At 43.5% G+C, this 11,664-nt stretch overlaps 1 long non-coding RNA gene across 1 annotated transcript; it reads left to right on the top strand.

Moving 5' to 3' along the window:
* Positions 1–9,343: 9,343 nt before the first annotated feature.
* LOC122478446 lies at positions 9,344–10,100 on the top strand. Its single transcript, XR_006296000.1, has 2 exons — positions 9,344–9,819; positions 9,921–10,100. It is a non-coding gene; the product is annotated as an uncharacterized LOC122478446 (long non-coding RNA).
* The last annotated feature ends 1,564 nt before the right edge of the window (positions 10,101–11,664 follow it).

Here is an 11,664-nt window from a genome sequence, read left to right as displayed (position 1 = left end):
CCGCCGCTTCCTCATGCGGTTCGCGGTCCAGGAGCGGGGTCCCCTGGCGGAGCTTGCACTCCCGCCGCTCTGGCCTCGCGGGTCCCTTCAGCCTCCGCGCGGGGCGGGGTGTCCCTCCCGAGTCTGCGACGGCGCCGTGGGGAGTTCGGTGCGACACCCCGGAGCTGCAGGTCGCTCCGGGCAGGACAGACGTGCTCACGGGGTCGGTTCCTCCGCGGCCAGGAGCACAGAGCCGCTCTCCGCCCCCGTGCGTCTTCCTCCGTTTCTGTCGCCAGTGCCCTGTCCTGGGACAGCAGGCCTGCCACCTCCTTGCTCAGATTTCCTCTGGGGCACGTCGTTCCTTCTGTGGCGGTTGTAAATGGCACCGTCTCCTCCTTTCTCTTTCCGACGGGTCGTCAGGAGCGTGCAGACGTGCACGTGGTGTGTGTGCCATGATCTCCTATCCTGCGAGTGTCCTCTTTTATCCTTCCGTTGCCCTTGGAAACAACGCCGCCAGTTAAGTTACCAGCAAAAGGGGGTTTATTCAGGAGTAGCGGAGAATTGCCATCCGGGCCCAGCAAGCTGTGGCAGAACCGCGGCCGGGTGGGGAGCACACGGAGAGGAACGCTGTTTCCGGAGAAGAGGAAGTTGGGAGGGTGGTTTTGAAGCGAGGTCCGCAGGAGGAAAGCAGGGCTGCAGGGCGAGCAGGCGCCTCCCGGGCCCGGCTGCAGGCGCGGTGGGTTTCCTGTAGGGGCCGCAGGGCACAGCTCCCCCTGGCGGGGCCTGAGCCTGGGGCTTCTCTCCACGGAGGGTTCTAATCTTGGGTCTGTAGCCCTGGGTTGTTCCTGAGCCTGACGCTGGGTGCTGGGCTCCGCCTTCCAGCCTCCCCTCCCCGCCTCCCGGGTCCACTTCGGTGAGATGTCCCTTCATTGGTTTTCGCAGTTCTAACAGCAATAATTCGTGGCGTCTTGTGGACAACCGGAATTCCAAATCCCACTGCTTCCACTGCACTCAAGACACGTGGCCACCAATTGAACCCTCCCAAGTGCCTCTGGCTCAGGTGCTGCCTCCTGCATGGCCCGTGGCCTCTCCACCTGGGTGAGCTGGGTCTGCGCATGGGCCTACGTCACAGTGTTTGACCCCTCTCTTGCTTCTGTCATGCGGGGCTGACGCGCTTGTTTGGAGGAGTACCTTACTCTGTGATTTCAGACGTGCAGTGAACGTGTCACAGCAGCGCAAATACGCTTTACCTGGACCCTCCTTTCTTTGCCGCGTTTGCCACTTCACATGAGATACTTTGCTGCGTTTTAACCCAAACGGGGACGCCCTCCCGAGAAACCACCACAGAACCCCAAATGACGAAATCCCTGCGTTTCCACCTTAGAACCCAGACCACAGGCCCACTTCAAGTGTCCCCACCTGCCCCACTGTGAAATGTCTTTTCCCATTCTGATCTGGTTTCTTTTGGGGAAGTGCTCCTGAGACTTTCCCCTATCTGTGTAACCTGGGGGGATTTAAAGAGCAAGGTGGTTGCTGGGGCTCCTGGGGTCTCAGTCTGCTAAAGGCTGAGTTCACATCAGGTCGTGATCTCGAAGTTGATGGGTTCGAGCACCTGCTTCTGGCTGTGTGCTAACAGCTCAGAGCCTACAGATTGCTTGAGATTCTGTGTCTCCCTCTTGCTAACCCCTCCCCCTAGCATGACCTGTCTCTGTCTCTCTTTTTCAACAATAAATAACAAATGTTAAGGAAAAAAAAGAGCAAGGGGCGCCTGGGTGGCTCAGTTGGTTGGGCGGCCGACTTTGGCTCAGGTCATGATCTCGTGGTCCGTGAGTTCAAGCCCAACGTCGGGCTCTGTGCTTACAGCTCAGAGCCTGGAGCCTGTTTCGGATTCTGTGTCTCCCTCTCTCTGACCCTCCCCTGTTCATGCTCTGTCTCTCTCTGTCTCAAAAATAAATAACAGTTAAAAAAAATTAAAAAAAAAAGAGCAAGATGGTTCCTGAGTGGCCTTTTCTGGATGGCTTCTGTCACTGAGGATGTTTTCTGCATTGACCCATGTGTGACGTGTATCAGTCCTTCATTTTTAAATTCTGATTACACGTACATAACATAACATTTACCACATAAGTCACTTTAAGCATACAGCTGTCTGGCATTAACTGCATTCACACTGTTGTACATCCATCTCCAGAACGTTGTCATGTTCCCCGAGGGAAACTCTATCTCTTAAACCCTAAATCCCAATTCCCCTTTCCCCTCAGCCCCTACAGCCACATTCTACTTGGTGTCTCTGAGTATGACTTTTCTGGACACCTCAGTTAAGTGGAACCATAGTGTATTTTCCTTCTGTCACTGGCTCATTTCACTCAGCATAATGACTGCCAAGTTCAGTCGGTGTGCTAGTGTGTGTCAGAACTCTCTTCCTTTTTAAGGCTGAATCATATTCCATTGTGTATATACTACATTTTGTTTATTTACTCACCTGTGAATAGTTACTTGGGTTGCTTCCATCTTTTGGCTGTTGTGAAGAAGCGGCTATGGATATGGGAAAATGAATACCTGCTCAAGGCTTTGCTTTAAATTTCCAGATGTAAGTGCAGATGTGGAGTTCTGTGATAGCTTTCTGAGAAACCAGTATTCTCTACAGCCACAACATTTTACTTTATTTCTTTGTATGACAGAATAATATTCCTGTTTAAGGGTCTGCCCCCAGGTTGTTTATCCATTCACACACCAATAGGCATTTGCATAGTTTCTACAATTTGGCTATTGTGAACAGTGCTGCTATGTATGTGCACATGCACTTTGTTTAAACAACTGTTTTCAGTTCTTCAAGATATACATTGAGGAGTAGTATTGTTGGGCCATATGGTAATTCTATGTTTTTATCTTTTTTGGGGGGGAGGGGGGGGAATTGCCAAACTATTTTACACATAGTCTCCACCATTTTACATTTCCATAAGCAAGGTTGAAGGGTTCTAATTTCTCAACATCTTTACCAACATTTGTTATTTTGTAGTTGTATTGATTAGAGCATTTTTAGTGCGTGTAAAAGGGTATCTCACTGTGGTTTAAATCTTCATTTCCATAAGGACTATTGATGTTTAATATCTTTTCAAGTGGTATTCACCATTTGTATGATTGCACTGGGGAAAGATATATCCAAATCCTTTGTCCATATTAAAAATTGGGTTGTCTTTTTCTTGATGAGTTGTAAAAACTCTTTATACATTCTGTATAACAGGCTCTTTCCAGACAAATACTGTGCAAATATTGTCTTCCATTAGGCTTTGTCTTTTCAGTTTCGGGATAGCATCTTATGGTGTACAATGGTTTCTAATGTTGAGAAAACTAAATTTATCTACTTTTTCTTTCTTTGCTTGTGCTTTGGTGTCATCTCTAACATTGCTAAACCCAATGGTCATGAAGATTTATCTCGATATATTGCTTCCAGAGGTCATAATTTTACATTTAAACTGTTGATCCATTTTGATTTGAGTTTGTATATGGTGTGAGGTATGGACGCAGTTTCATTCCTCTGCACATGGATAGCCAGCTGTCTAGCACCCTTTATTAAAAAGACCATTTGTTCCCCAATGTCATGTTGTCTGCTCTTGTCAAAATTCAGTTGACCAAAGATGAAGGGGCTTATTTCTGGGTTCTCCATTAAATCTCACTGGCCTGTACGTATCTTTATTTTTGTAATGTTTATTTATTTTTGAGACAGAGAACACGCGAGGCCCAGAAAGGGAGAGATAGGAAACTGATTGTTGTGCAAAGGAAAGGGTTTGGATAGACCTGAGAATGATACATTTCTTTGACCTGTGGTTACTCGGTTGTCCTGTAACTTGATTATGTTCATCTAAACTCATAGAATCTTATAATAAACATGGTCATTTACCATATTTAATTTACTTCCATAAATATCTCATTACTTTGAATATTAGATAAAATTTTATAAAATTATTTCTATAAATACTTATGTCTTCACACTGTGTATTGTGTTCCTTCTTAGCTTGGTGGTTTTCTGATGACCATATAGAGTAGATAGATAGGATGGACCAGTTGTGTAGGGGGACAGATTTAGTTCAGTTCATGAAAGTGACCGTTTCTAATGCAACACTGTGGGGTCAAGGGGCTGAGATGGGGTGCAAAATAATAACATCATGGGAATGAACTCAAGGCTATTATGGAGAGAGTCTGTCATGTTTTATCTATACAGTTCTTTCCTCAAAGTGAAGTATTATTAGGAGACTTGCCAACCTAACAAACTGTTGTTAAATCCACAGGAAATGAATTGAAGAGTCCAGAAGGAAGCTGGCAGGTGGTGGATGCAGGTATGGAGCCTGGTGGGCAGAAGCCTGGTGGTTGAGCAAGGGCCTGGAAGGAGCTGTAAATGTTAGGCTAGAGGGATGATGGTCCAGATCCAGGAAAGCGCTCTTGTCCGTGCACATCCCAGAGCTCAGGACATCCTGGGAAGGGAGACCCTGGGAACAAATGGGAATGGAAGCCAAAGCCCGAGAGGGAGGAGGAATCTACAAGGAGGCATGTGCTACCCTATGTGGAAGCTGTATTCAGAAAATATTGAAGTCATAATTATTTATTTTGTATATCTAAAGTTGGTGTCAAATATTCTTTTCCGTATGAAATTATGGTCTTTTAAAAAATATTGCCAATAGTGGGTAATTTCATTCAAATACATTCATAATGATGTGACTCCTCTATAATGACTTTAATATAACATAAAAGTATCTATTATCTATCTATCATCTATCTACCCTCTATCATCCATCACCTATCCACTTATCATCTATCTAGTATCTAGCATTCTTATCTCTATTTGAAGTCTATTCAGCTAACTCAGCATTTATCCTCTTGGCACATGCCTTCAGGACTATGAACACATTTTCTACAATTTCTTCAGGCTCCGGACTTTTAGATTCCAATAATGTCCAGGTGAGCCAATCCATTTTCATTAATGTGGTTGTTTTAGTGCCCAACTGGTGAGTGCCTTGCACACTCTGCACCTCACTAGCAGCATCTTGGGGTTCTCCATCTCAACCAGTAATTTCTGGTGGAATTGGATCCACCGACACCAGCAGAGTAGATGCAGTGGATGGTTCACATACTATCATATAGTTCACATACTGTCATATATTCTATATCACATACTAGGGTCCAGACCACAAGATCCACATGTCCATCAGTTAGGCAGTTTGTTAGGCAAGAGGAAGAGGGATAAAGCAGGTGCTGGCCACACCCTTGGAGGTTCCCCCAGGATTAACAGCCACACAATCAGAACCGCCTCTAAGGGTGAACAGGACAGGATATGTCTAGCCACAGAGCTGGCTCAAACACCACAAAGGACTTCTGAGAGCTGAGCATGGGCCCAAAAATTGCAATTTGCCCTTAGGTTACCTAAAAGTCACAAGGGGGCATTCAGGACAGCAGAGGTAACTGACATTTCCTGGGGTGCTCAGGTTACCAGGGGGAGCTGAGGACACCAGTGTCACTCAGTTCTGCATGGAGCACTCAGACCTCCAGGGGGATGCTCAGGTCTCCATGGGACATTGAGGTCACTAGTTGCCACTCAGTTCACCTGGGGGCACTCAGGTCATCAGGAACACACAGGACACCAGGAGCCACGTAGGTAACCTGAAGGTTCACAGGTCTCCAGGGGGCACCCAAGATCTCAGAATTCATATCCAGAACCAGTGTTTCAGGGTCAGGTTTCCTGTGAAGCATCTTTCTCATCATGCCCTGCAAGCTTCATCCTGACCAGTAAACAGTATACACTGTTTCCTAAACCATTTATAAACACAGATATATTCTAACATTTAGAGTGAACAGTCATATAGTAGTGCCGACCTTGACAGAGACCAAGCTTGGGGATAAATCAACTCATATACAGACCTGTGCCTCACAAGTACACGGGCCACCATTTAAAATAGATGTAAGTGATTTTCAAACAGAGGAGACTGACTCATTCAAGTGATCTAAATTTAATATATTTGAGCAGCTCCTCTCTCCTTTTATTTTCCTTAAGGTTTTCCTTTGATGCCCATGAAGAGAGACCATGAGTAAAGACCCTTGTGGTTGTCGCACCCCACAGCTTCTTCATCAACTCCACGACTTTCTCTCAAGGATTCTCAGTATATACACGTTCCTGTGAGAGAAAAGAGTAGTTTCTACCCTTCACTCCTTTTGTTCTCCATCCAGTTCAGGAAGCCAGAGACAACCAGTGGGGAGGCACACTGAGTCGAGTCTTACAAAACTTACAAAACGGTCAGCCAGGGGTCCATTCTACTGAAGTAGTTAAGGAATCATCCACTGGATCCACCTGTCTCTGCACCTGCCTCTCCACAGAACATGAGGCCCAGACCTTCCTCACACTCAGCTGGACATGAAGTCAACTGTATGGGAGCAGATTAGGAACTCAGTTTAGTGGGATATTTCACCGCAGTTTTCCATAGTAGCTACACCATGTTGCACTCCCATCAAGTGAATTCTACGATTGCCTGTTCTCCACATCCTCAGCAACACTTGAGATGTTCTCATTGTGTTTGCCATATTTTATAATAGCCTTGCTATCAGTTGTGAGGTGATATCTCAGTGGATCGAGGGTGGAATACTCTGATGATTAGTGATGATGAACATCAATTCATATGCTGGATGGATATTTTTTCAACCTTAATAGCAAAATAGATATTTACATGTTTGACTCAAATTTTAATCAGGTGATGTGTTTATTGTTATGATTATAATTGTGATTTTTGCTATTGATGTTAACGAGTCCCTCCTGTATTTTAGATATTAACTCCTTTTCAATATTTTTAATGTAATGTCTCCCATTTCATAGACTGCCTTCTCACCCTGCTACTGTTTGATTTGCCCCCTTTCTAGTTTGATGCAGTCCCCCTTGTCTGCCTTGGTTCTCTGTGATTTTGCTTTTGTATAAAATAAATCATTGTCAAGCGAATATCATGATGTTTATCCTGTGTGTTTTCTTTGAAGGCATTTTTGGTCAGCGGTTCTGCTTAATCTTTAATCAATTTTGAGATTTTTTTGTGTTAACATATATGTATGATGCAAGATTACAGCCAAATGTCATTATTTTGCATGTGTATATCAACACCATTTTTTAATGTTTCTTTTATTTATGAGGGAGAGAGACAGATCATGATCAGGGGAGGCACAGGGATAGAGGCAGACACAGAATCCAGGCTCTGAGCTGTCAGCACAGAGCCTGATGTGAGGCTCAAACCCACAAATCATGACAACAATACGTGACTGGAAGTTGGATGCTTAGCTGACTGAGCCACCCAGGCACCCCTAGTCAACACCATGTTTAAGAGCCATGATCCTTTCCCCACTGCGCATTGTTGGAAATCTCATGGAGGATTTGCTGACTGCATCTGCACAATTCTACATCTTGGCTCCGTAATGAGCTCCACTGGTCTATATGTCTCATTTCATGCCAGCAGTACACTGTTGGAGTTAATGTATCTCTGCAATATATTTAGAAGGAAGAAGTGTTCTCCTTCCAGGTTCTCTCCTCTTCATGATTTTTTTTTTTTACTTCCATGTGTTTTGTGATTACATATGAATTAGTATATTTTTCAGATTCCTTTAAAAAAAGGCATTGGTATTTTCATTGAGATAAAAAGATAAATATGAAATTAACATAAAAAGATACAGCAGAGAAAAAAAGACTATCACAAATACAGAAAACAAATCAACTTCATTAAAATTTGAATTTGGAAAGATAAGTGAAATTTAAAAAAACATAGGTAGCCTAGGCAAATAGGTAAGATTCAAACAAATGGAATCAAAACTGAAAAGGAGACATAACTGAACTAAACACATGAAAAGGATCATAAATGAAAAACTTAGATATTTATAAGTCAACAATTAGATCACCAAGAACAAATTACACATTTTCTAGCATTATTTAATCCACCAAGACACTTTCATGCAAAATACAAAAGGAACAAAACAAAACTTAGTAAGAAGATATCCTTAATATAAACCCTTCACCCTCCAAATCAAACAAGATGTTATTAAAATTCTACAATATTTAAAGAATAATTAATGCCAATACTTCTCAAACTATTACAAATTGCTGATGAAAAAGACCACTCCCAGATGCACTTTATGAGGACACCTTTACTCTCACAACAAAGCCAGAGAAACACACCACAAGAAGGGAAACTACAGGCCAGTGTCTCAAATACACATACATGCAAAATTCCTTGATTAAGTCCGAGCCTACTGAATTCAACAGCACACTGAAAGGATCATACATGATAATCCAGTGTGATGCATCCCTGAGATGCAAGTTTCCTTCAACATACACAAATACAAAAATGTGATGTCCTCCATTAGCAGAGGGAATGATTGAATCAAAGCCATCCTTAATTTATTCATAAAATCATTAGACACAGTTTTTTCATGAACAAAAAACACATGTTCATCATTTAAAAATAACTGAATTAAAAAGGAGAAGGAAATTACCTCCACATGATCATGGCCACTATGAAAGCCCACACCTGACAGCATATTGAACATAACATACTAAAACCATTCCTGCCACATCAGGAGCCAGGCAATGATGGTCATCCCAATAGAAGTATTCCACATGATAACGTGAAGAATAACTATGCTGCCTCAAACCATATCATCGTGTCACAGTCCTTATTTGGATGAAAGTCATGGGAGAAACAGCCAGTCCAAGGACACTCAGACCCTCCTGTGTCCCTTGACAGCAGGATATAAATCTCCCTTGGGAAACTCCCCTTCCCTGTACCAGGAGGGGAGAACCATCCTTAGCACCAGAATAAGGAACTCAGGGACAAGAAGGTTGTGCAAACAAACCTAGTTACTTGACTAATTAAATATCCAAAAACCACACCTTTGCCTTGACTCTTGCCAAATCCAATGTTTTGTTGTCTGAAAGTCACAAGTGCCACCTGCTTTGTTCATTCTCTGGGTGTCATATTATTAGGAAGCCCAGGCACTTGCAAAATGAAATTTATTCTCCCCTTTAGATCAGTCTTATGTCAATTGAATCCTTCCACTGGGTGAAAGCCCAGAAGAAAAGAAGGGAAAGGCATTCTTCTCCTACAACTGGAAGAAGTACCCACAAACTTTGGCAATAAAAAGAAATAAAAGACATTTAAATCAGTAAGGAGGAAGGAAAATTACTTGTTTGCAGATGACATGATCTTAAACATAACAAAACCCTAGAGATACCACAAAAAATATTAGAACCAGTTTTTGAAAATGAGGAAAAGTACAGGATGCACAATGAGCACAATGAACAAAGAAAATAAATAAAAATAAACCACGTATGATTCTACACACCAGCATGGAAATATATGCAAAACAAATAACAAATTATACAACTGAAAATGGCACAGAATAAAGTACTTGGGATTAAAGTTCATAAAGTATGTAAAATAATTGTAGAGCGAAAATGACCTTTGTTGATGAAAGACATGTAAAAATGCACAAGTTCCGCAAATATACCTGTGCTCACTGATTAGAATTATTCATATTGTCACAGCATCATCCACACAAACTAATGTAGAAGTTCATCCCTAAACCTGCCATTCACTTTTAAAGAATCAAATCTAAGTCTGCAGTGTGATATATATGTAAGAGGACACGCAAATAGGGCCCTCTCTGTGCTGATAAAACCAGCCTAGCACCAACCTTGCAACTGGGAGAGGAGCCCCAGCTCCAGGGGTCCCAGGTGTTCCCATTCTGTGATAAGGACAGAACACAGACATCTCATCATGGAGTATATGCTTGGCTTGGTTGTGCTTGTTGCTCTTTTAAAAGGTAATTCATGGTGAACGAGAGACACTGAGTATGTGAGTGGATATGAGTGAGAACCAGTGGATGTGTGACAGTTTCCTGACCAAGATGTCTTGCGTCTGCAGGTGTCCAGTGTGACGTGCAGCTGGTGGAGTCTGGGAGAGACCTGGTGAAGCCTGGGGGTCCCTGAGACTCATCGGTGTAGCCTCTGGATTCACCTTCAGTAGCTATGACATGAACTGGGTCCGCCAGGCTCCAGGGAAGGGGCTGCAGTGGGTCTCACGGATTAATACTGATGGAAGTGGCACATACTACGCAGATTCCGTGAAGGGCCGATTCACCATCTCCAGAGACAACGCCAAGAACACGCTGTATCTGCAGATGAACCTGAGGGCCGAAGACACGGCCACATATTACTGTGCAAGAGACAGGGTGAGAGGACCTGGCTGGGAGTCCGCACGCAAACCTCCCTGCAGGAGGGGATCAGCACCACCAGGAGGCGCACACTATGCACAATTCGGCTTTGTGTTGCCAGGAGCAGGTGCAGATGGAGGTTACAGGCAGGTTTCCTGTCAGGGTCTGGGGCTTCCTGTCCACACAGCAGTTTCCCCAGGGAGCCTCTCTGCACACAGGATTCTGTGCTTACCTATTAACTCTCTGAATTAGATACCTGTTGTCATAGGAAAACTGCACTAACATGCACAAAAGACACAGTTGTTTGCATTTCTTACTCCTGTCCCTCAACATGAGTGAATTACAGATTTTCTGAGGCACAACAGCTGAGCCATTAGAGGAGTCCCAGATGCACTCCCTGTGCAGCCAGGACCACAGGATCCCACAGCTCCCCATTATCTTCACCCAGCACTTGTCCCAATCAAACAACGTGAGACTTCCCTCCTGCCACTTGCTACTCAGGACGTTAAATGAGCTACAGCTTTATTCAATTCCTCTAAAGAAGAGATAAATCATCTCCATGTATTAGTCTGGATTCTCCTGAGGAACAGAACCCAAAGCACATTGGTTTCCATGACTAAAGAGGTTGGGAAGTCCCATGATCTACTGTCACAAGCTGGAGACCCAGGAAAACCAGTGGTGTAATATGTCTGATTCTGAACTAGGGTCTAGTCTCAGAACGTAGAGATCTGATGATATAACTCTCATAACAAGGGCCAGAGGGGACCACTGTTCCAGTTCAAACAAGCACATGGGAAGTAAAAATGAGGGAATTCTTCCTCCCTCTGCATCAGATTCTATTCAGAACCTTAATGGAATGGGTGATGCCCAGACAGGAACCATGGAAGGAAATGCCAGTCTCTTCTGGAAACACATCACAGACATCCACAGAAACAGTGGTGAATCTGGGCACCCATGACTCAGTCAAGATAACCCATAAAGTTAATCATGACAAGTCAACTTCCTGAAAACGTGGAGCTCAAAGACTGAAGACTTGAATTTAAATTAAAAATAAAAGAAGAAAATTAAATACATACATATATGAACTATTGGGACTACCTCAAAATAGCACGTGTCTGCACAGTGAGGGAAACAATCAACAAAACTAAAAGGCAACCTATGGAATGGAAGAAGATATTTGTAAATGACATATCCTCAGGGTTACTATTCAAACTATGCAAATGTTTTTAAATTATGTTCACATTATCAGTAGAGAGTGTGTCCATGCCGTTCAGCATACTGTCATGTGAGAAGCAAAATTCGTGTCTTCCACTTTTTTTTGTGTGTTAGGATCTCACTGAACATGAGACCAACACTCTTCACAAAACTTGAACCATACAGTACAGTACTGTTAATTACAGGGGTAATGTTGTGGAGACCCCTCTAGAACTTAATCATCTTGCATAACAGAAAATC

The sequence above is a fragment of the Prionailurus bengalensis genome, unplaced genomic scaffold, assembly GCF_016509475.1.
Source record: "Prionailurus bengalensis isolate Pbe53 unplaced genomic scaffold, Fcat_Pben_1.1_paternal_pri Un_scaffold_63, whole genome shotgun sequence".
NCBI classification, from domain to species: Eukaryota; Metazoa; Chordata; class Mammalia; order Carnivora; family Felidae; genus Prionailurus; species Prionailurus bengalensis.
Note: the sequence above shows the minus strand (reverse complement) of the source record. Positions and strands in the feature narration are given on the sequence as shown.